General features: G+C 41.9%; 1 pseudogene; it reads left to right on the forward strand.

Annotated features, from left to right (window-relative positions):
* The window catches only part of LOC125516334 (homeobox-leucine zipper protein TF1-like), a 97,369-nt pseudogene extending 72,203 nt beyond the window's left edge, over positions 1–25,166 (forward strand).
* Positions 25,167–26,067: the final 901 nt, after the last annotated feature.

Here is a 26,067-nt window from a genome sequence, read left to right on the forward strand (position 1 = left end):
CTCGTGGACAGGGTGTGGGCCCCTTGGTCTTCATTTTTGGCGAGAATTTTTTATTATTTATTGCAAGATATTCCATGGAGTTTCAGGTGATTCCGAGAACTTTTGTTTTCTGCACATAAAACAACATCATGGCAATTCTGCCGAAAACATCGTCATTCCGGGTTAGTTCCATTCGAATCATACAAGTTAGAGTCCAAAACAAGGGCAAAAGTGTTTGGAAAAGTAGATACGACGGAGATGTATCAACTCCCCCAAGCTTAAACCTTGCTTGTCCTCAAGCAATTCAGTTGACAAATTGAAAGAAATAAAGAAAAACTTTTACAAACTCTGTTTGCTCTTGTTGTTGTAAATATGTCAAGCCAGCTTTCAATTTTTCAGCAAAGATTATAACTAACCACATGTGCAATAATTCTCAGGTCTCATGATTACCCATATCAATAGCATAATCAACTAGCAAGCCATAATAATAAATCTCTGATGACAACACTTTCTCAAAACAATCATAATACGATATAACAAGATGGTATCTCGCTAGCCCTTTCTGAGACCGCAAAACATAAATGCGGACACCTTTAAAGATTAAGGACTGACTAGACATTGTAATTCATGGTAAAAGAGATCCAATCATAGTCACGCCCAATATAAATTAACAGTGATGAATGCAAATGACAGCTGCGCTCTCCCGCTAGTTCTTTTAATAAGAGGGTGATGACTCAACATAAAAGTAAATAGATAGGCCCTTCGCAGAGGGAAGCAGGGATTTGTAGAGGTGCCAGAGCTCGGTTTTGAAATAGAGATAATTAATATTTTGAGAGGTATACTTTCATTGTCAACATAACAACCAAGAGATGGTGATATCTTCCATGCTACACACATTATAGGCGGTTCCCAAACAGAATGGTAAAGTTTATACTCCCCCTCCACCAACAAACATCAATCCATGGCTTGCTCGAAACAATGAGTGCCTCCAACTAACAACAGTCCCAGGGGGAGTTTTGTTTTGCAATTATTTTGATTTAGTTTGCATAAGGCATGGGACTGGGCATCCCGGTGACCAGCCATTTTCTCGTGAGTGAGGAGCGGAGTCCACTCTTGAGAATAACCCGCCTAGCATGGAAGATACAGACAGCCCTAGTTGATACATGAGCTATTCGAGCATACAAAACAGGATGATTATTTGAAGGTTTAGAGTTTGGCACATACAAATTTACTTGGAACGGCAGGTAGATACCGCGTATAGGAAGGTATATATAGTGGACTCATCTGGAATAACTTTGGGGTTTAAGGGATTGGATGCACAAGCAGTATTCCCGCTTAGTACAGGTGAAGGCTAGCAAAAGACTCGGAAGCAGCCAACTAGAGAGCGACAACAACCATGTACATGCATTAAAATTAATAAATATTGGATGCAAGCATGAGTAGGATATAATCCACCATGAACATAAATATCGTGAAGGCTATGTTGATTTGTTTCAACTACATGCGTGAACATGTGCCAAGTCAAGTCACTTAAATCATTCAAAGGAGGATACCACCCCATCATACCACATCATAACCATCTCAATAGCATGTTGGCACGCAAGGTAAACCATTATAACTCATAGCTAATCAAGCATGGCACAAGCAACTATGATCTCTAATTGTCATTGCAAACATGTTTATTCATAACAAGCTGAATCAAGAACGATGAACTCATCATATTTACAAAAACAAAAGAGGTCGAGTTCATACCAGCTTTTCTCTTCTCAGTCAGTCCATCATATATCATCATAATTGCCTTTCACTTGCACGACCGAACGAAGTGAATAATAATAAGAGTGCACGTGCATTGGACTAAGCTGGAATCTGCGAGCATTCAATAAACAAGAGAAGACAAAGCAATATGGGCTCTTGGTTAAATCAACAATAAAGCATATAAGAGCCACTTCAACAAATTAATCATGGTCTTCTCCTACTGACCCCCAAAGAAAAGAAAAGAAATAAAACTATTTACATGGGAAAGCTCCCAACAAGCAAAAGGAGAACGGGAAATATTTTTGGGTTTTATTTTTAATTATTACTACAACAAGAAAAGTAAACTACTACTAATTTTTTGGTTTTTCTTAAGGTTTATTAAACTCACAAGAAGAAAGCATAAAAAGGAAAATAAACTAGCATGGATGATACAATGAAAAAGTATGATCACCGACATCTAGCAATGAGTGTGTGTGAACATAAATGTAATGTCGGTGAGAAATACGTACTCCCCCAAGCTTAGGCTTTAGGCCTAAGTTGGTTTAGAGCCATGGCTGGCCTGGCTGATATCCATAATAGTAGTTGGGGTCGTACTGTGATGAAGAAGACTCTGACTGCCATTGGCTGACAGCCATCTCCGGATCCCAAGAATAAGCAGACTGTCGTGGAGGCTCCTCTTGTGATTCCGGTTCCGGGGCTGATGCAGGATTCCGGTAGGCGTGAATAGCTGCCAACGGAGCAAGGTACGTGCCTACAGTCAAATCAAACAAAGAAGGAGCAGGCAAGGTGATAGTCTCAGGATGATGTTTATTAAAGAACAATTGATATTTAAGCTCTCCTTCCCTATTCTTAACAATAAAATCATGTGCCACCATACTTTTATAATCTAAATAAACACGAGGCAGCACCTTTTCTTCCTTCTCATAGTGCCTAATAGGTATGTTAAAATGTGCAGCTAGGTGTGTAGCATAGATGCCTCCAAAGATGGGGCCCTTGTTACGGTTCAGACTTAACCGTTTAGCAATAATGCCTCCCATACTAAAAGAGTTATCACCGTATAAGCCGTGGTGCCAAATGATAATATCGTGGATACTTAGGTTTCCACAGTTTCCGCGGCCAATTAAGCAACGACTAGCAAATAGTCCAAAATAACGTAAAACAGGAAAGTGTATGCTAGTGATTCGTGCATCAGAAACCTTCCTTGTTTCCCCTATAGTGATAGTGTCAATAAATCCCTCCACATCATCACGATGTGGTTCTTCTGTATTGCCCTCAAAAGGGACTAAACAAACCTGATAGAAATCATAGAATGAGATCTCCTTATGCTCATCATATAAATGAAACTCCACCGTAGGTGGCGAGTTCCTAGAATGGAAATGAAAGTTTTGCACAAAGGTATTTGTGAGTAAGAGATACTCATCACATTGGTCATGGAGGAAAGCAGTGAGGCCTGCATTTTGAGCTAGTTCATGAAAATCTTCATAAATACCGGCTGCTCTCAAGAAATCCTCGGAAGGCCATTCACACGCCGGAACCTCCATGGTGCGACGCAGATTATACTTAGGCTTAGGTGCCTTTTCCTTCGAGCTTTGGCTCGATGAGTCCCTCAATAGTCTCTTTATCATTTTCTGAAAAATTCTAAAATTTTTAGTAACTTCAAAAATAAAAGTAAACCAAACTCAATAATATTGATAGCAACTACTCCTACAAGTGCCTAGAGCCTATATCATGCATCAAAACTACTTTTGACCATATAAATTTGACATGCAAGCTCAAGAACAGGGTCACCTAAGAAGCAAAAATTTGCAATGAATAAAGCACTAGAACAAAAAATAATTGGACCAATGGAGGAGTCACATACCAAGGAACAATCTCCCCAAGCAGTTTTGTGAGATGTGCTTTGAGCAAGCAGATCGAAAATTATAGCACAGAGGGCTGGAACTCGTGCTTGAGTTGGTTTTTCGTGTTTGTGGGAGGAAGAAGAAGAGGATGGGTGCAGGAATAAGTGGAGGAGGGCCACCGTGGGCCCACGAGGCAGGGGGGCGCGCCCAGGGGGTAGGGCGCGCCCTCCACCCTCATGGCCAGGTGGCAGCTCCCCCCATGGTAATTTTTGCACCATAAATCCTCAAATGATCCCGAAAAATCATATTAAATTGGCATGTCATTCTGAGGACTTTTATTTTCGGGATATTTTTATATTGCACGGATAAGTCAGGAAACAGACAAAAAAATACTATTTTTACTTTATTTCAACTAAATAACAGAAAGTATAGAGAGGGTACAGAAGGTTGTGCTTCTAGTTTCATCCATCTCATGCTCATCAAAAGGGATCCACTAACAAGGTTGATCAAGTCTTGTTAACAAACTCATTCTGATTAACATGAAACCAGAGAAATTTCGAATAACACTAGGGTACCTCAACGGGGATATGCACATCCCCAATAATAAGAATATCATATTTCTTCTTGACAGTAGGAAGAGGAAATTCAAAACCTCCAAATATAATCGATGGAATTTTTCCGATAGAATTGATACTATGAACTTGAGGTTGTTTCCTCAGAAAGTGTACCGTATGCTCATTACCATTAACATGAAAAGTGACATTGCCTTTATTACAATCAATAACAGCCCCTGCAGTGTTAAGAAAAGGTCTTCCAAGAATAATAGACATACTATCGTCCTCGGGAATATCAAGAATAACAAAGTCCGTTAAAATAGTAACGTGTGCAACCACAACAGGCACATCCTCACAAATACCGACAGGTATAGCAGTTGATTTATCAGCCATTTGTAAAGATATTTCAGAAGGTGTCAACTTATTCAAGTCAAGTCTACGATATGAAGAGAGAGGCATAACACAAACACCGGCTCCAAGATCACATAAAGCAGTTTTAACATAGTTTCTTTTAATGGAGCATGGTATAGTAGGTACTCATGGATCTCCAAGTTTCTTTGGTATTCCACCCTTAAAAGTATAATTAGCAAGCATGGTGGAAATTTCAGCTTCCGTTATCTTTCTTTTATTTGTAACAATATCTTTCATGTACTTAGCATAAGGATTCATTTTGAGCATATCAGTCAATCACATACGCAAAAAGATAGGTCTAATCATTTCAGCAAAGCGCTCAAAATCCTCATCATCCTTTTTCTTGGATGGTTTGGGAGGAAAAGGCATGGGTTTCTGAACCCAAGGTTCTCTTTCTTTACCATGTTTCCTAGCAACAAAGTCTCTCTTATATATCATAACGTTGATTCTTTGATTGTGGGTTATCAAGATCAACAGCAGGTTCAATTTCTACATCATTATCATTACTAGGTTGAGCATCCTCATGAGCATTATCATTAACATTTTCATTAGGTTCATGTTCATTGCCAGATTGTGTTTCAGCATCAGACATAGAGATATCATTTTGATTATCAGGTGGTTCAGCAATAGGTTCACTAGAAGTTTGCACAGTTCTATCATTTTTCCTTTTCTTCTTTTTAGAAGAACTTGGTGCATCAATTTTATTTCTCTGAGAATCTTGCTCAATTCTCTTAGGGTGGCCTTCAAGATACAAAGGTTCCTGAGCCATTCTACCAGTTCTGGTGGCCACTTTAACAGCATAATTATTTTTCTTACTATTCATTTCATCGAGCAATTCTTTTTGAGCCTTAAGTACTTGTTCTACCTGAGTGGTAACCATAGAAGCATGTTTGCTAACCACTTTAAGTTAACCTCTAATAGTAGCCATATAATCACCCAAGTATTTAATCATATCGAAATCGTATTTCAATTGTCTACCAAAATAAGCATTAAAATTTTCTTGTTTGACAATAAAGTTATCAAACTCATCCAAGAATTGTCTAGAAGACTTGTAGTGAGGAATATCACCTTCATCAAATCTATAGAGAGAATTTACCTTTACTACCTGTATCGGGTTATCGGGATCAGGAGGTTCTTCAATAGGTAATGGATCAAGATCATATGTTTCCTCGACAGGCGGTAAATCAAGACCATGTATTTCTTCAATAGGAGGTAAATTCTTAACATCTTCAGCTTTAATACCTTTTCTTTCATAGATTTCTTTGCCTCTTGCATATCTTCGGGACTGAGAAATAGAACACCTCTCTTCTTCGGAGTTGGTTTAGGAATAGGATCATTAATTGGAGCAGGAACTGTCTCAGGAGGTGCCCAATTATTTTCATTTGTCAACATATTATTCAATAATATTACAGCTTCATCCGGTGTTCTTTCCCTGAAAAGAGAACCAGCACAACTATCCAGGTAATCTCTGGAAGCATCGGTTAGTCCATTATAAAAGATATCGAGTATTTCATTTTTCTTAAGAGGATGATCAGGCAAAGCATTAAGTAACTTGAGAAGCCTCCCCCAAGCTTGTGGGAGACTCTCTTCTTTAATTTGCACAAAGTTGTATCTTTCCTTTAAAACAGCTTGTTTCTTATGAGCAGGGAAATATTTAGCAGAGAAGTAATAAATCATATCCTGGGAACTACGCACACAACCATGATCAAGAGAATTAAACCATATCTTAGCATCACCCTTTAATGAGAATGGAAATATTTTGAGGATATAAAAGTAGCGAGATCTCTCATCATTAGTGAACAGGGTGGCTATATCATTTAATTTAGTAAGATGTGCCACAACAGTTTTAGATTCATATCCATGAAAAGGATCAGATTCAACCAAAGTAATTATATCAGGATCAACAGAGAATTCATAATCCATATCAGTAACACAGATAGGTGAAGTAGCAAAAGCAGGGTCAGGTTTCATCCTAGCATTTAGAGATTGCTTATTCCATTTAGCTAATAACCTTTTGAGTTCATATCTATCTTTGCAAGCTAAAATAGCTAAAGAAGCTTCTTGATCAAAAACATAACCCTCAGGAATACCAAGTGATTCTTCATCATCACTTTCATCATTATAATCAGATTCCATATTTTCAATATCTCTAGCCCTAGCAAGTTGTTCGTTAAGAAATTCACCAAGTGGCACAGTAGTATCAAGCATCGAAGTAGTTTCATCATAAGTATCATGCATAGCAGAAGTAGCATCATCAATAACATGCGACATATCAGAACGAATAGCAGAAGCAGGTTTAGGTGTCGTAAGCTTACTCATAACAGAAGGTGAATCAAGTGCAGAGCTAGATGGCAGTTCCTTACCTCCCCTTGTAGTTGAGGGATAAATTGTTGTCTTAGCGTCTTTCAAGTTCTTCATAGTGTCCAGCAGATATAAATCCCAAGTGACTCAAAGAATAGAGCTATGCTCACCGGCAACGGCGCCAGAAATTAGTCTTGATAACCCACAAGTATAGGGATCGCAACAACTTTCAAGGGTAGAGTATTCAATCCAAATTTATTGATTCGACACAAGGGGAGCCAAAGAATATTCTCAAGTATTAGCAGCTGAGTTGTTAATTCAACCACACCTGGAAACTTAGTATCTGCAGCAAAGTGTTTAGTAGCAAAGTAATATGATAGTGGTGGTAACGGTAACAAAAGAGTAATGAAAGCAAAGTAATATTTTTCGTATTTTGTAGTGATTGTAACAATAGCAATGGGAAAGTATATAAGCGTAAACTAGTATATGGAAAGCTCGTAGGCATCGGATCAGTAATGGATAATTATGCCGGATGCGGTTCATCATGTAACAGTCATAACATAGGGTGACACACAACTAGCTCCAATTCATCAATGTAATGTAGGCATGTATTCCGAATATAGTCATACGTGCTTATGGAAAAGAACTTGCATGACATCTTTTGTCCTACCCTCCCGTGGCAGGAGGGTCCTTACGGAAACTAAGGGATATTAAGGCCTCCTTTTAATAGAGTACCGGAACAAAGCATTAACACATAGTGAATACATGAACTCCTCAAACTACGGTCATCACCGGTAAGTATCCCAATTATTGTCACTTCGGGGTTAATGGATCATAACACATAATAAGTGACTATAGACTTGCAAGATAGGATCAAGAACTCTCATATATTGATGATAACATAATAGGTTCAGATCTGAAATCATGGCACTCGGGCCCTAGTGACAAGCATTAAGCATAGCAAAGTCATGGCAACATCAATCTCAGAACATAGTGGATACTAGGGATCAAACCCTAACAAAACTAAGTTGATTACATGATAAATCTCATCCAACCCATCACCGTCCAGCAAGCCTACGATGGAATTACTCATGCACGGCGGTGAGCATCATGAAATTGGTGATGGAGGATGGTTGATGATGATGACGGCGACGAATCCCCCGCTCCGGAGCCCCGAACGGACTCCAGATCAGCCCTCCTAAGAGGTTTTACGGCTTGGCGGCGGCTCCGTATCGTAAAACGCGATGATTTCTTCTCTTATATTTTTCTCTCCCCAAAAGCAAATATATAGAGTTGGAGTTGGAGTCAGAAGGTTTCCAGGGGGGCCACGAGGTAGGGGGCGTGCCCTAGGGGGGGCCCAAGGTGGGCGGGGCGCCCCCCACCCTCGTGGACAGGGTCTGGGCCCCCTGGTCTTCATCTTTGGCGAGGATTTTTTATTATTTATTGTAAGATATTCCGTGGAGTTTCAGGTCATTCCGAGAACTTTTGTTTTCTGCACATAAAACAACATCATGGCAATTCTGCTGAAAACAGCGTCAGTCCAGGTTAGTTCCATTCAAATCATACAAGTTAGAGTCCAAAACAAGGGCAAAAGTTTTTGGAGAAGTAGATATGACGGAGACGTATCAGTTCGTCGGTGGAGCTTCAGGGGCCCCACGAGGCAGGGGGCGCGCCCCTGACCCTTGGCTCCAAGTCCATCCGGTACCTTTCCTTCCAAAAATAAATTCTCCCGCTGATTTCGTCCTTTTCGACTCCGTTTAATATTCCTTTTCTTCGAAACACTGAAATAGGCAAAAAACAGCTATTTTGGGCTGGGTCTCCGGTTAATAGGTTAGTCCCAAAAATAATATAAAAGTGGATAATAAAGCCCAATATTGCCCAAAACAGTAGATAACATAGCATGGAGCAATCAAAAATTATAGATACGTTGGAGACGCATCAAGCATCCCCAAGCTTAATTCCTGCTCGTCCTCGAGTAGGTAAATGATAAAAACAGAATTTTTGATGTGGAATTCTAATTGGCATAATTTCAATGTAATTATTCTTAATTGTGGCATGAATATTCAGATCCGAAAGATTCAAGATAAAAGTTCATATTGACATAGAAATGATAATACTTCAAGCATACTAACTAAGCAATTATGTCTTCTCAAAATTACATGGCCAAAGAAAGTTTATCCCTACAAAATCATATAGTTTAGTCATGTTTCATTTTCGTCACACAAGAATGCTCTCATCATGCACAACCCCGATGACAAGCCAAGCAATTGTTTCGTACTTTAGTAATCTCAAACCTTTAAACTTTCACGCAATACATGAGCGCGAGCCATGGATATAGCACTATGGGTGGAATAGAATATAATGAGGGGGATTGTGTGGAGAAGACAAAAAAGGAGAAGGTCTCACATCAATGAGGCTAATCAATGGGCTATGGAGATGCCCATCGATTGATGTTAATGTAAGGAGTAGGGATTGCCATGCAACGGATGCACTAGAGCTATAAATGTATGAAAGCTCAACAAAAGAAACTAGTGGGTGTGCATCCAACTTGTTTGCTCATGAAGACCTAGGGCACTTGAGGAGGCCCATTGTTGGAATATACAAGCCAAGTTCTATAATGAAAAATTCCCACTAGTATATGAAAGTGACAAAACAAGAGACTCTCTATCATAAAGATCATGGTGCTACTTTGAAGCACAAGTGTGGAAAAGGATAGTAGCATTGTCTCTTCTCTCTTTTTCTCTCATTTTTTATATAATTTTTTATTTGGGCCTTTCCCTTTTTTATGGCCTTTCTCTTTTTTTTATTCCTCACTTAGGACAATTCTCTAGAAAATGATGGTCATCACACTTCTATTTATTTACAACTCAATGATTACAACTCGATACTAGAACAAAGATGACTCTATATGAATGCCTCTGGCGGTGTACCGGGATATGCAATGAACCAAGAGTGACATGTATGGAAGAAATATGAATGGTGGCTTTGCCGCAAATACTATGTCAACTACATGATCATGCAAAGCAATATGTCAATAATGAATGTGTCATGATGAACGGAATGGTGGAAAGTTGCATGGCAATATATCTCGGAATGGCTATGCAAATGCCATAATAGGTAAGTATGGTGGATGTTTTGAGGAAGATATAAGGAGGTTTTATGTGTGAAAGAGTGTATCATATCACGGGGTTTGGATGCGCCGGCGAAGTTTGCGCCGACTCTCAATGTGAGAAAGGGTAATGCACGGTACCGAAGAGGCTAGCAAGGATGGAAGGGTGAGAGTGCGTATAATCCATGGACTCAACATTAGTCATAAAGAACTCACATACTTATTGCAAAAATCTCCAAGTCATCAAAAACCTCGGCACTACGCGCATGCTCCTAGGGGGATAGATTGGTAGGAAAAGACCATCGCTCGTCCCCGACCGCCACTCATAAGGAGGACAATCAAATAACACCTCATGTTTCAAATTTGTTACACAACGTTTACCATACATGCATGCTACGGGACTTGCAAACTTCAACACAAGTATTCCTCAAATTCACAACTACTGATCAACTAGCACGACTTTGATATTATTACCTACATATCTCAAAACAATCATCAAGCATCAAACTTCTCTTAGTATTCAACACACTCATAAGAAAGTTTTACTAATCTTGAATACCTAGCATATTAAGATATTAAGAAAATTACCATGCTATTAAGACTCTCAAAATAATCTAAGTGAAGCATGAGAGTTCATCTATTTCTTCAAAATAAAACTACCACCATGCTCTAAAAGATATAAGTGAAGTACTAGAGCAAACAACAAACTACTCCGAAAGATATAAGTGAAGATCAATGAGTAGTTGAATAATTATGCAACTATGTGAAGAATCTCTAACATTTAAGATTTTCATATATTGGTATTTTATTCAAACATCAAGCAAAACATAATTAAATAAAATGACGCTCCAAGCAAAACACATATCATGTGGCGAATAAAAATATAGCTCCAAGTAAAGTTACCGATGAATGAAGACGAAAGAGGGGATGCCTTCCGGGGCATCCCCAAGCTTAGGCTCTTGGATATCCTTGAATATTACCTTGGGGTGCCTTGGGAATCCCCAAGATTAGGCTCTTTCCACTCCTTATTCCATAGTCCATCGAATCCTTACCCAAAACATGAAAACTTCACAACACAAAACTTAACAGAAAACTCGTAAGCTCCGTTAGTATAAGAAAGTAAATCACCACTTCAAGGTACTGTAATGAACTCATTATTTATTTATATTGGTGTTAAACCTACTGTATTACAACTTCTATATGGTTTATAAACTCTTTTACTAGCCATAGATTCATCAAAATAAGCAAACAACACACGAAAAACAGAATCTGTCAAAAACAGAACAGTCTGTAGTAATATGTAACTAACGCAAACTTATGGAACCCCAAAAATTCTAAAATAAATTTCTGGACCTGACGAATTTATTTATTAATCATCTTCAAAAATAATTAACTAAATATCACATTCCAAATAAAAATGGCAATAATCCTCGTGAGCGCTAAATTTTCTGTTTTTTACAGCATGATCAACAAGACTTCTCCCAAGTCTTCCCAAAGGTTCTACTTGGCACAAACACTAATTAAAAGCATAAAACCACATCTAAACAGAGGCTAGATGAATTATTTATTACTAAACAGTAACAAAAATCAAGGAACAAAAATAAAGTTGGGTTGCCTCCCAACAAGCGCTATCGTTTTGACGCCCCTACCTAGACATGATGGTTTCAATGATGCTCACATAAAAGATAAGGATTGAAACATAAAGAGAGCATCATGAAGAATATGACTAGCACATTTAAGTCTAACCCACTTCCTATTCATTGGGATTTTGTGAACAAACAACTTGTGGGAACAAGAATCAACTTGCATAGGAAGGTAAAACAAGCATAACTTCAAAACACTAAGCACATAGAGAGGAAACTTGATATTATTGCAATTCCTACAAGCATATATTGTTCCCTCATAATAATTATCAGTAGCATCATGAATGAATTCAACAATATAACCAGCACCTAAAGCATTCTTTTCATGATCTACAAGCATAGAATTTTTATTACTCTCCACATAAGAAAAATTCTTCTCATTCGGAATAGTGGGAGTATCATAAGAGACTCGAATACTATAAATTGTTTCCACATTAAAAGAGTAATGTTCAGAAAAGGGGTAACCATAATCATGACAATTTTTATAAATATAATCACTACTTTTTATAGCATAAGTATCATCACAATAATCATCATAAGTAGGAGGTATGCTATCATCATTATAAATTTGCATATCAAAACTTGGGAGACTAAAAATATCATCTTCATTAAACGTAGCATCCCCAAGCTTGGGAAAAAACATTAATTGCAGCAAATATATTCTCAAAAACATCATCTTCATCAAACATAGCATCCCCAAGCTTGGGCCTTTTCATATCATAAGCATAATCACTCTAATAATTAATAGTATGGATAGCACCAATAGTATAGCAATTATCATATTCTTCCAAGCAAGTGCCAAAAAGATTTTCAAGATCATAAGAAGTATTATTATCTTCCACAATTATATTTTCACGAGGCACAATAGTAATAGGAGCAGCATTATTTGGGAGAGATATCTTTTTACCTCTCTTCCTTTTTCTTTTCTTCTTCTTCACCACATAATGTGTGGGTTCAATCCTCTTTTTGGAGCTCCTTATTAATGAGATTGGTTGAATAGGAAGTTCCTCCTCGTTACCAGATTCATCATAAGAAATAATAGGAGGGTATTGGGAAGTCTCTTCCCTTTCATTAGTATTCTCTTCATCTTCTATTAGTTTTCTTTTCTTTATGTAGTTGGCAATATAAGGATTTTCAATACAATTCAGCGCACAATACATATAAATTTCCTCTAGATCAAAGCCAAGTAGTTTATAACGGGCAAATTCTGGAAGAACCCCAGTTATATGTTTCATTTCTTCGCAACCCATAAGCAAGCTAAGTTCATTATAATGTGCAAGGGAAATTAAGTCATCACAATTTTTGGACACAATTAGATCATGGAACAATTTGCATCGGATAGCTAAATGACCATGTTCATTGCAAAGTCCACAAGTACGGCCAAGAAAATTTAAATTTTCAGCACAATCATCTAGTATTTCTTGCAACAATTTAGTTTCTAAGTACTTATTCTTCTTGCAGTATCTATCTTCCCTTTTTGGTGCGTACTTACAAACCCAATGCACTCCACAAAAATTGACATGTTTATAGGAGACATTTTCATCATAACTAGTGCAATCATCATTAGTATCATGGATATTCAAAGAATTCATACTAACAACACTACAATCATGCTCATAATTCACATATTTTATGCCAAGCATTATATGTAATTCTTATTCTAGCATTTGAGCACAATTTTCCTTTCCATCATACTCACGAAAGATATTAAAAAGATGAAGCGTATGAGACAAACTCAATTCCATTTTTTTGTAATTTTCTTTTATAAACTAAACTAGTGATAAAACAAGAAACTAAAAGACTCGATTGCAAGATCTAAAGATATACCTTCAAGCACTCACCTCCCCGGCAACGGCGCCAGAAAAAAGCTTGATGTCTACTACACAACCTTCTTCTTGTAGACGTTGTTAGGCCTCCAAGTGCAGAGGTTTGTAGGACAGTAGCAAATTTCCCTCAAGTGGATGACCTAAGGTTTATCAATCCGTAGGAGGCGTAGGATGAAGTGTTGGGGAACGTAGCATAAATTCAAAATTTTCCTACGTGTCACCAAGATCAATCTATGGAGTCATCTAGCAACGAGGGAGGAGTGGATCTACATACCCTTGTAGATCGCGCGCGGAAGCGTTCAAGAGAACGGGGTTGATGGAGTCGTACCCGTCGTGATCCAAATCACCGATGATCCTAGCGCCGAACGGACGGCACCTCCGCGTTCAACACACGTACGGAGCAGCGACGTCTCCTCCTTCTTGATCCAGCAAGGGGGGAGGAGAGGTAGATGGAGATCCAGCAGCACGACGGCGTGATGGTGGAAGTAGCGGGATTCCAACAGGGCTTCGCCAAGCGCTGTGGGAGGAGGGAGATGTGTCATGGGAGGGAGAGGGAGGCGCCAGGGCTCAGGTTTTGCTGCCCTCCCTTCCCCCCACTATATATAGGGCCAAGGGAGAGGGGGGGCGCAGCCTTGGGCCCTTCCTCCAAGGAAGGGTCCGGCCAGGGAGGAGTCCCTCCTCCCCAAGGCACCTCGGAGGTGCCTTCCCCCTTTAGGACTCTTCCTTTTCCTCTTCTCTTGGCGCATGGGCCTCTTGGGGCTGGTGCCCTTGGCCCATATAGGCCAAGGCGCACCCCCTACAGCCCATGTGGCCCCCGGGGCGGGTGGCCCCACCCGGTGGACCCCCGGGACCCTTCCGGTGGTCCCGGTACAATACCGGTGACCCCGAAACTTGTCCCGATGGCCGAAATAGCACTTCCTATATATAAATCTTTACCTCCGGACCATTCCAGAACTCCTCGTGACGTCCGGGATCTCATCCGGGACTCCGAACAACTTTCGGGTTATCGCATACTAATATCTCTATAACCCTAGCGTCACCGAACCTTAAGTGTGTAGACCCTACGGGTTCGGGAGACATGCAGACATGACCGAGATGACTCTCCGGTCAATAACCAACAGCGGGATCTGGATACCCATGTTGGCTCCCACATGTTCCACGATGATCTCATTGGATGAACCACGATGTCAAGGACTTAATCAATCCCGTATACAATTCCCTTTGTCTATCGGTACAATACTTGCCCGAGTTTCGATCGTCGGTATCCCGATACCTTGTTCAATCTCGTTACCGGCAAGTCTCTTTACTCGTTCCGTAACACATCATCCCGTGATCAAATCCTTGATCACATTGTGCACATTATGATGATGTCCTACCGAGTGGGCCCAGAGATACCTCTCCGTCAAACGGAGTGACAAATCCCAGTCTCGATTCGTGCCAACCCAACAGACACTTTCGGAGATACCTGTAGTGTACCTTTATAGCCACCCAGTTACGTTGTGACGTTTGGCACACCCAAAGCATTCCTACGGTATCCGGGAGTTGCACAATCTCATGGTCTAAGGAAATGATACTTGACATTAGAAAATCTTTAGCATATGAACTACACGATCTTGTGCTATGCTTAGGATTGGGTCTTGTACATCACATCATTCTCCTAATGATGTGATCCCATTATCAACGACATCCAATGTCCATGGTCAGGAAACCGTAACCATCTATTGATCAACGAGCTAGTCAACTAGAGGCTTACTAGGGACATGGTGTTGTCTATGTATCCACACATGTATCTGAGTTTCCTATCAATACAATTCTAGCATGGATAATAAACGATTATCATGAACAAGGAAATATAATAATAACCAATTTATTATTGCCTCTAGGGCATATTTCCAACAGTCTCCCACTTGCACTAGAGTCAATAATCTAGTTCACATCGCCATGTGATCAACACTCACAGGTCACATCCCCATGTAACCAACATCCAAAGAGTTTACTAGAGTCAATAATCTAGTTCACATCACTATGTGATTAACACTCAATGAGTTCCGGGTTTGATCATGTTACTTGTGAGAGAGGTTTTAGTCGACGGGTTTGATCATGATCCGTATGTACTTCGCAAATCTCTATGTCATCTCCTAGATGCAGCTACCATGTTCTATTTGGAGCTATTCCAAATAACTGTTCTACTATATGAATCCAGTTTACTACTCAGAATAATCTGCATTAGTGTCAAAGTTTGCATCGGCGTAACCCTTTACGACGAACTCTTTTACCACCTCCATAATCGATAAAATTCCTTAGTCCACTAGTTACTAAGGATAACTTTGACCGCTGTCTTGTGATCCATTCTTGGATCACTCTTGTACCCCTTGACTGACTCATGGCAAGGCACATTTCAGGTGCGGTACATAGCATGGCATACCGTAGAGCCTATGTCTTAAGCATAGGGGAAGACCTTCGTCCTTCCTCTTTCTTCTGACGTGGTCGAGCTTTAAGTCTTAACTTCATACCTTACAACTCAGGCAAGAACTCCTTCTTTGACTGGTCCATCTTGAACACCTTCAAGATCATGTCAAGGTATGTGCTCATTTGAAAGTACCATTAAGCGTTTTGATCTATCCTTATAGATCTTGATGCGCAATATTTAAGTAGCTTAATCCAGGCTTTCTATTGAAAAACACTTTCCAAATAACCCTATATGCTTTCCAGGAATTCTACGTCATTTCTGATCAACAATATGTCAACATATATTTATCAGAAATTCTATAGTGCTCCCACTCACTTCTTTGGAAATACAAGTTTCTCATAAACTTTGTATACACCCAAAATCTTTGATCATCTCATCATAGCATACATTCCAACTCCGAGATGCTTACTCCAGTCCCTAGAAGGATTGCTGGAGCTTTGCATACTTATTAGCATCTTTCAGGATTGACAAAAACCTTCCGGTTTGTATCACATACAACCTTTCCTCAAAAAAAACGTCGAGGAAACAATGTTTTTGACATCCTATCTGTAAGATTTCATAAATAATGCAGTAATCGCTAATATAATTCCAACAGACTCTTAGCATTGCTACGAGTGAGAAAGTCTCATCGTAGTCAACTCCTTGAACTTGTCGGAAAACATCTTAACGACAAGTCGAGCTTTCTTAATGGTGACATTTACAATCATTGTCCGTCTTCCTTTTTAAAATCCATCTGTACTCAATAGCATTACGACCATCGAGCCGTTCTGCCAAAGTCTACACTTTGTTTTCATACATGGATCCTCTCTCGGATTTTATGGCCTCGAGCCATTTATCAGAATCCGGGCCCACCATCGCTTCTCCATAGCTCGTAGGTTCATTGTTGTCTAGCAACATGACTTCCAAGACAGGATTACGTACCACTCTGAAGTAGTACGCATCCTTGTCATCCTACGAGGTTTGGTAGTGACTTGATCTGAAGTTTCATGATCACTATCATAAGCTTCCACTTCAATTAGTGTAGGTGCCACAGGAACAACTCCTGTGCCCTGCCACACACTAGTTGAAGAGACGGTTCAATAACCTCATCAAGTCTCCACCATCCTCCCACTCAATTCTTTCAAGAGAAACTTTTCCTTGAGAAAGGACCCGATTCTAGAAACAATCCCTTATTGCTTTCAGATCTGAGACAGGAGGTATACCCAACTGTTTTGGGTGTCCTATGAAGATGCTTTTATCCGCTTTGGGTTCGAGCTTATCAGCCTGAAACTTTTTCACATAAGCGTCGCAGCCCCAAACTTTTAAGAAATGACAGCTTAGGTTTCTCTAAACCATAGTTCATACGGTGTCATCTCATCGGAATTACGTGGTGCCCCTTTTAAAGTGAATGTGGTTGTCTCTAATGCCTAACCCATAAAGTATTGTGGCAATTCGATAAGAGACATCATGGTATGCATCATATCCAATAGGGTGCAGTTATGATGTTCGGACACACCATCACACTATGGTGTTCCAGGCTGTATTAGTTGTGAAACAATTTCCACAATGTCTTAATTTTGTGCCAAACTCGTAATTCAGATATTCATCTCTATGATCATATCATAGATATTTTATCCTCTTGTCACGACGATCTTTCAACTTCACCCTGAAATTACTTGAACCTTTCAATAATTCAGACTCGTGATTCATCAAGTAAATATACTCAACATCTACTCAAATCATCTGTGAAGTAAGAACATAACGATATCCACTACATGCCTCGGCACTCATTGGACTGCACACATCAAAATGTATTACTTCCAACAAGTTGCTTTCTAGTTCCATTTTACTGAAAATGAGGCTTTTAGTCATCTTGCCCATGTGGTATGATTTGCATGTCCCAAGTGATTCAAAATCAAGTGAGTCCAAACGGTCCATTTGCATGGAGTTTCTTCATGCATATACACCAATAGACATGGTTCGCATGCCTCAAACTTTTCAAAAACGAGTGAGCCCAAAGATCCATCAACATGGAGCCTCTTCATGCATTTTATACCGATATGACTTACATGGCAGTGCCACAAGTAGGTGGTACTATCATTACTATCTTTTGGCATGAACATGTGTATCACTACGATCGAGATTCAATAAACCATTCATTTTAGGTGTAAGACCATTGAAGGTATTATTCAAATAAACAGAGTAACCATTACTCTCTCCTTAAATGAATAACCATACTGCGATAGACATAATCCAATCATGTCTATGCTCAACGCAAACACCAATCTTGATGGTAGAGGGAGCGTGCGATGCTTGATCATATCAACATTGGAAACACTTCCAACACATATTGTCAGCTCACCTTTAGCTAGTCTCTGTTTATTCCGTAGCTTTTATTTCGAGTTACTAACACTTAGCAACCGAACCAGTATCTAATACCCTGGTGCTACTAGGAGTACTAGTAAAGTACACATCAACACAATGTATATCCAATATACATCTATCGACCTTGCCAGCCTTCTCATCTACCAAGTATCTAGGGTAATTCTGCTCCAGTGGCTGTTCCCCTTATTACAGAAGCACTTAGTCTTGGGTTTGGGTTCAACCTTGGGTTTCCTCACTAGAGCAGCAGCTGATTTGCCGTTTCATGAAGCATCCCTTTTTGCCCTTGCCCTTCTTGAAACTAGTGGTTTCACCAACCATCAACAATTGATGCTCCTTCTTGATTTCTACTTTTGTGGTGTCAAACATCGCGAATAACTCAAGGATCATCATATATGTCCCTGATATATTATAGTTCATCACGAAGCTCAAGCAGCACGGTGGTAATGACTTCGGAGAACCATCACTATTTCATCTGGAAGATCAACTCCCACTCGATTCAAGCGATTGTTGTACTCAGACAATTTGAGCACAAGTTCAACAATTGAGCTTTTCTCCCTTAGTTTGCAGGCTAAGAAAATCGTCGGAGGTCTTATACCTCTTGACGTGGGCACGAGCCTGAAATCCCAATTTCAGGCCTCGAAACATCTCATATGTTTCGCGACGTTTCAAAACGTCTTCGGTGCCTCAACTCTAAGCCGTTTAACTGAACTATCACGTAGTTATCAACATGTGTATGTCAGATGTTCGCAACATCCATAGACAACGTTCGAGGTTCAGCACACTGAGTGGTGCATTAAGGACATAAGCCTTCTATGAAGCAATGAGGACAAACCTCAGTTTACGGACCTAGTCCGCATAATTACTACTATCAACTTTCAACTAAATTTTCTCTAGGAACATATATAAACAGTAGAACTGAAGCGCGAGCTACGACATAATTTGCGAAGACCTTTTGACTATGTTCAGGATAATTAAGTTCATCTTGTGAACTCCCACTCAGATAGACATCCCTCTAGTCATCTAAGTGATTGCATGATCCGAGTCAACTAGGCCGTGTCCGATCATCACGTGAGATGGACTAGTCAACATCGGTGAACATCTTAATGTTGATCGTATCTACCATACGACTCATGCTCGACCTTTCGGTCTCTTGTGTTCCGAGGCCATGTCTGTACATGCTAGGCTCGTCAAGTCAACCTAAGTGTTTCGCGTGTGTAAATCTGTCTTACACCCGTTGTATGTGAACGTCAGAATCTAACACCCGATCATCACGTGGTGCTTCGAAACAACGAACTGTCGCAACGGTGCACAGTTAGGGGAAACACTTTCTTGAAATTATTATGAGGGATCATCTTATTTACTACCGTCGTTCTAAGTAAACAAGATGCATAAACATGATAAACATCACATGCAATCAAATAGTGACATGATATGGCCATCATCACTTTGCTCCTCTTGATCTCCATCTTCGGGGCTCCATGGTCATCATCGTCACCGGCATGACACCATGATCTCCATCATCATGATCTCCATCATCGTGTCTTCATGAAGTTGTCTCGCCAACTATTACTTCTACTACTACAGCTAACGGTTAGCAATAAAGTAAAGTAATTACATGGCGTTGTTCCATGACACGCAGGTCATATAATAAATAAAGACAACTCCTATGGCTCCTGCCGGTTGTCATACTCATCGACATGCAAGTCGTGATTCCTATTACAAGAACATGATCAATCTCATACATCACATATCATTCATCACATTCTTCTTGGCCATATCACATCACATAGCATACCCTGCAAAAACAAGTTAGACGTCCTCTAATTGTTGTTTGCATGTTTTACGTGGCTGCTATGGGTTTCTAGCAAGAACATTTCTTACCTACGCAAAAACCACAACGTGATATGCCAATTGCTATTTACCCTTCATAAGGACCCTTTTCATCGAATCCGATCCGACTAAAGTGGGAGAGACAGACACCCGCTAGCCACCTTATGCAACTAGTGCATGTCAGTCGGTGGAACCAGTCTCACGTAAGAGTACGTGTAAGGTCGGTCCGGGACGCTTCATCCCACAATGCCACCGAATCAAGATTGGACTAGTAACGGTAAGCATATTGAACAATATCAACGCCCACAACTACTTTGTGTTCTACTCGTGCATAGAAACTACGCATAGACCAAGCTCATGATGCCACTGTTGGGGAACGTAGCATAAATTCAAAATTTTCCTACGTGTCACGAAGATCAATCTATGGAGTCATCTAGAAATGAGGGAGGATTGGATCTACATACCCTTGTAGATCGCACGCGGAAGCGTTCAAGAGAACGGGGTTGATGGAGTCGTACTCGTCGTGATCCAAATCACCGATGATCCTAGCGCCGAACGGACGGCACCTCCGCGTTCAACACACGTACGGAGCAGCGACGTCTCCTCCTTCTTGATCCAGCAAGGGGGTAGGAGAGGTTGATGGAGATCCAGCAGCACGACGGCGTGATGGTGGAAGTAGCGGGATTCCAACAGGGCTTCGCCAAGCGCTGTGGGAGGAGGGAGATGTGTCATGGGAGGGAGAGGGAGACGCCAGGGCTCAGGTTTTGCTGCCCTCCCTTCCCTCCACTATATATAGGGCCAAGGGAGAGGGGGGGCGCAGCCTTGGGCCCTTCCTCCAAGGAAGGGTGCGGCCAGGGAGGAGTCCCTCCTCCCCAAGGCACCTCGGAGGTGCCTTCCCCCTTTAGGACTCTTCCTTTTCCGCTTCTCTTGGCGCATGGGCCTCTTGGGGCTGGTGCCCTTGGCCCATATAGACCAAGGCGCACCCCCTACAGCCCATGTGGCCCCCGGGGCAGGTGGCCCCACCCGGTGGACCCCCGGGACCCTTCCAGTGGTCCCGGTACAATACCGGTGACCCCGAAACTTGTCCCGATGGCCGAAATAGCACTTCCTATATATAAATCTTTACCTCCGGACCATTCCGGAACTCCTCGTGACGTCCGGGATCTCATCTGGGACTCTGAAAAACTTTCAGGTTACCGCATACTAATATCTCTATAACCCTAGCGTCACCGAACCTTAAGTGTGTAGACCCTACGGGTTCGGGAGCCATGCAGACATGACCGAGATGACTCTCCGGTCAATAACCAACAGCGGGATCTAGATACCCATGTTGGCTCCCACATGTTCCACGATGATCTCATCGGATGAACCACGATGTCAAGGACTTAATCAATCCCGTATACAATTCCCTTTGTCTATCGGTACAATACTTGCCCGAGATTCGATCGTCGGTATCCCGATACCTTGTTCAATCTCGTTACCGGCAAGTCTCTTTACTCGTTCCATAACACATCATCCCGTGATCAACTCCTTGATCACATTGTGCACATTATGATGATGTCCTACCGAGTGGGCCCAGAGATACCTCTCCATCACACGGAGTGACAAATCCCAGTCTCGATTCGTGCCAACCCAACAGACACTTTCGGAGATACGTGTAGTGTACCTTTATAGCCACCCAGTTACGTTGTGACGTTTGGCACACCCAAAGCATTCCTACGGTATCCGGGAGTTGCACAATCTCATGGTCTAAGGAAATGATACTTGACATTAGAAAAGCTTTAGCATACGAACTACACGATCTTGTGCTATGCTTAGGATTGGGTCTTGTCCATCACATCATTCTCCTAATGATGTGATCCCGTTATCAACGACATCCAATGTCCATGGTCAGGAAACCGTAACCATCTATTGATCAACGAGCTAGTCAACTAGAGGCTTACTAGGGACATGGTGTTGTCTATGTATCCACACATGTATCTGAGTTTCCTATCAATACAATTCTAGCATGGATAATAAACGATTATCATGAACAAGGAAATATAATAATAACCAATTTATTATTGCCTCTAGGGCATATTTCCAACATGAAGATGGTCTCTCTCAAGCAACCCTGCAACCAAATAACAAAGATTCTCTTGTGTCCCCAACACACCCAATACAATGGTAAATTGTATAGGTGCACTAGTTCGGCGAAGAGATGGTGATACAAGTGGTATATGGATAGTAGATAATAGTTTTTGTAATCTGAAAATATAAAAACAGCAAGGTAACTAATGTTAAAAGTGAGCGTAAACGGTATTGCAATGATAGGAAATAAGGCCTAGGGTTCATACTTTCACTAGTGCAAGTCCTCTCAACAATAATAACATAATTGGATCACATAACTATCCCTCAACATGCAACAAAGAGTCACTCCAAAGTCACTAATAGTGGAGAACGAATGAAGAGATTATGGTAGGGTACGAAACCACCTCAAATTTATTCTTTCCAATCAATCTGTTGGGCTATTCCTATAAGTGTCACAAAAAGCCCTAGAGTTCTTGCTAGAATAACACCTTAAGACACAAATCAACCAAAACCCAAATGTCACCTAGATACTCCAATGTCACCTCAAGTATCCGTGGGTATGATTATATGATATGCATCACACAATCTCAGATTCATCTATTCAACCAACACATAGAACCTCAAAGAGTGCCCCAAAGTTTCTACCAGAGAATCACGACGAAAACGTATGCCAACCCCTATGCATAGGTTCATGGGCGGAACCCGCAAGTTGATCACCAAAACATACATCAAGTGAATCATGTGGTATCCCATTGTCACCACAGATACGCACGGTAAGACATACATCAAGTGTTCTCAAATCTTTGAAGACTCAATCTGATAAGATAACTCCAAAGGGGAAACTCAATTCATTACAAGAGAGAAGAGGGGGAGGAGAAACATAAGATCCAACTATAATAGCAAAGCTCGTGATACATCAAGATCGTGCCAAATCAAGAACACGAGAGAGAGAGAGAGAGAGAGATCAAACACATAGCTACTGGCACATACCCTCATCCCCGAGCGAGAACTACTCCCTCCTCGTCATGGAGAGCACCGGGATGATGAAGATGGCCACCGGAGAAGGATTCCCCCTGCGGCAGGGTGCCGGAACGGGTCTAGATTGGTTTTCGGTGGCTACGGAGGCTTCTGGCGGCGGAACTCCCGATCAATTGTGTGTTCTAGAAGTTTTAGGATACGTAGGTATATATGGGTGCAGGAAGTATGTCAGTGGAGCTTCGGGGGCCCCACGAGGCAGGGGGCGCGCCCTAGGGGGGCGCCCCCACCCTTGTGAGCACCTCCCTTGGCTCCTGACGTGGGGTCCAAGTCCATCCGGTAGCTTTCCTTCCAAAAATAACTTCTCCAGTTGATTTCGTTCCGTTTCGACTCCGTTGGATATTCCTTTTCTTCGAAACACTGAAATAGGCAAAAAACAGCAATTCTGGGCTGGGCCTCCGGTTAATAGGTTAGTCCCAAAAATAATATAGAAGTGGATAATAAAGCCCAATATTGCCCAAAACAGTAGATAACATAGCATAGAGAAATCAAAAATTATAGATACGTTGGAGGCGTATCAAGGTCCCCTGTCCGCCATGCCCTGTTGCGCCAGTGGCCCCAATCCCACCTGTGCCGCCGGTACTTGCTGCAGATGCTTCTCAAGCTGATCGGGATGCGGCCAAGGCTCTCAATGATGCTGCTGTCGATGCCTATGACCAACAGGTATCAGCTTATTCAGATGCTCTTTCTGTGTACCGCGATGATCAGTCTGCTTACACTCAGTGGTGCAATGATGATGCTCGTGCTGCTGCTGTTCTCACTGTGAGCGTCGTCCCTCAGTTTGCTTCGGAATTCATGGGACTTGGCACAATTGCAGCGATGTGGTCTTATCTCTGTCAGCGCTATCAGCGCTCTGGTGATGCTCTCTACCTATCTGTGGTGCGTCAGGACCATGCACTTCAGCAAGGTGATTCCTCTGTTGATGAGTTCTATTGCCAGTGCTCTGCCATCTGGCGTCAGCTTGACACTCTTCGGACAGTTGTTTGTGGAACTTGCTGTTGCTGTCAGACTACACGGTCCGATTTGGAGTTTCAGCGGGTTCATGAGTTCTTATCTCGTCTTCGCTCTGAGTTCGAGCCTCGACGTGCCCACCTGCTTGCTCGTGGTCGCGTTCCTATCTCGGAGGTGCTTGCTGAACTTCATGCTGAGGAGACCCGCCTTCGCTCTGCTGAGTTACTTGCGGTTCCCTTAGTTTTGGCCGCACGAGCTCCTGTGTCATCTGCTTGTCCCACTGCTCCACCGCTCCTCCCCACACCTTCAGGGGGGTGAGTCGCCCTCCCTATGTTGAGAGGGGCCAATCGCGCCGTGACACCTTCTGTGACTACTGCTCCAGGCCAGGTCACCCAGAGTCTGATTGTTGCCAGAAGCAGCGAAACCAGAGGCGGTCCTCTCCCAATGGGACTCAAGTATCTTCCTCGACTCCGTCACTCACTAACCAGGACATTGTACTCCTCAAGCGTTTACTTCCTCCGGATCCTCGTCGACTGGTTCTGCTGCTGCTGTGACTGCTTTTACCACTTCATCACCGCCGGCATCTACACCGTCAGGTACATCTTCGTGGGTACTGGACTCTAGAGCTTCTTTTCATATGTCCTTTGATTCTTCAACATTGTATTCTCTTCGCCCTCTTGATTCTCCTATTAATGTTCTTACTGCCAATGGCACATCTCTTCCTGTTGCTAGTCGTGGTATTCTCTCCACTCCATCCTTTTCTGTTCCTAGCGTTTCACATGTTCCTCGCCTTACCATGAATCTTTTTTCCGCTGCCCAACTTACTGATTCTGGTTGTCGCGTCATTTTTGATACCGACTCTTGTTCCATTCAGGATCGTCGCACCAAGGTTTCGGTTGGTGCTGGCCCCTGGCGCCGTGAGTCCGAGGGCCTTTGGGAGGTTGACTGGCTTTGTGTTCCCTTTTCTGCCACCACTTCAGTCAGCTCTCATGCTCTTGCTGCCTCTTCGTCTGCGTCCTTCCAGTAGTGGCATCATCTCCTTGGTCACATCTGTGGCTCTCGCTTGTCCAAATTAGTGCGTCAGGGCCTCTTAGGGTCTGTATCTGGAGATGTCTCCTTACATTGTAATGGTTGTAGACTTGGCAAACAGACCTAATTACCTTATCCTACCAGTCAGTCGGTATCTCAGCGTCCTTTTGAGTTGGTTCATTTTGATGTCTGGGGTCCTGTTCCCTTTGATTCGAAAGGAGGTCATCGCTACTATGTTTTGTTTATTGATGATTTCTCTTGAAACACTTAGCTCTATTTCATGAAATCTCATAGCGGGGTTCTCTCTATATACAAACATTTTGCTGCCATGGTTCACTCCCAGTTCTCCACGCCTATTTGTACTTTTCGTGCTGACTCCGCTGGAGAGTATATCTCCCAGCTGTTGTGTGGTTTCCTCGCAGAACAGGTTACCCTTGCCCAGTTCTCCTGTCCTGGTGCTCATGCTCAGAATGGAGTTGCAGAACGTAAGCATCGTCATCTGCTTGAGACGGCTCGTGCGCTGATGATTGCCGCCTCCCTTCCACCCCACTTTTGGGCTAAGGCTGTTTCTGCATCCACCTATCTCATGAACATTCAGCCATCCACTGCCTTGCAGGGTGGTATTCCTATGGAGTGCCTCACTGGTTGCTCTCCTGACTACTTAGCCCTTCGTATGTTTGGATGTGTGTGCTATGTTCTTCTTGCCCCACGACAGCGCACCAAACTAACTGCTCAGTCGGTTGAGTGTGTTTCCCTTGGCTACAGTGATGAGCACAAGGGATATCGTTGTTGGGATCCTGTTGGTCGTCGCTTGCGCATCTCGCGTGATGTGACCTTTGACAAGTCTCGCTCTTACTATCCACGTCCTTCTTCCTCGAGCTTCTTTGTGGACGATATTT

The sequence above is a fragment of the Triticum urartu genome, chromosome 6A (genome assembly GCF_056163025.1).
Source record: "Triticum urartu cultivar PI428250 chromosome 6A, HENAU_Tu73, whole genome shotgun sequence".
In the NCBI taxonomy this organism is placed as follows: domain Eukaryota; kingdom Viridiplantae; phylum Streptophyta; class Magnoliopsida; order Poales; family Poaceae; genus Triticum; species Triticum urartu.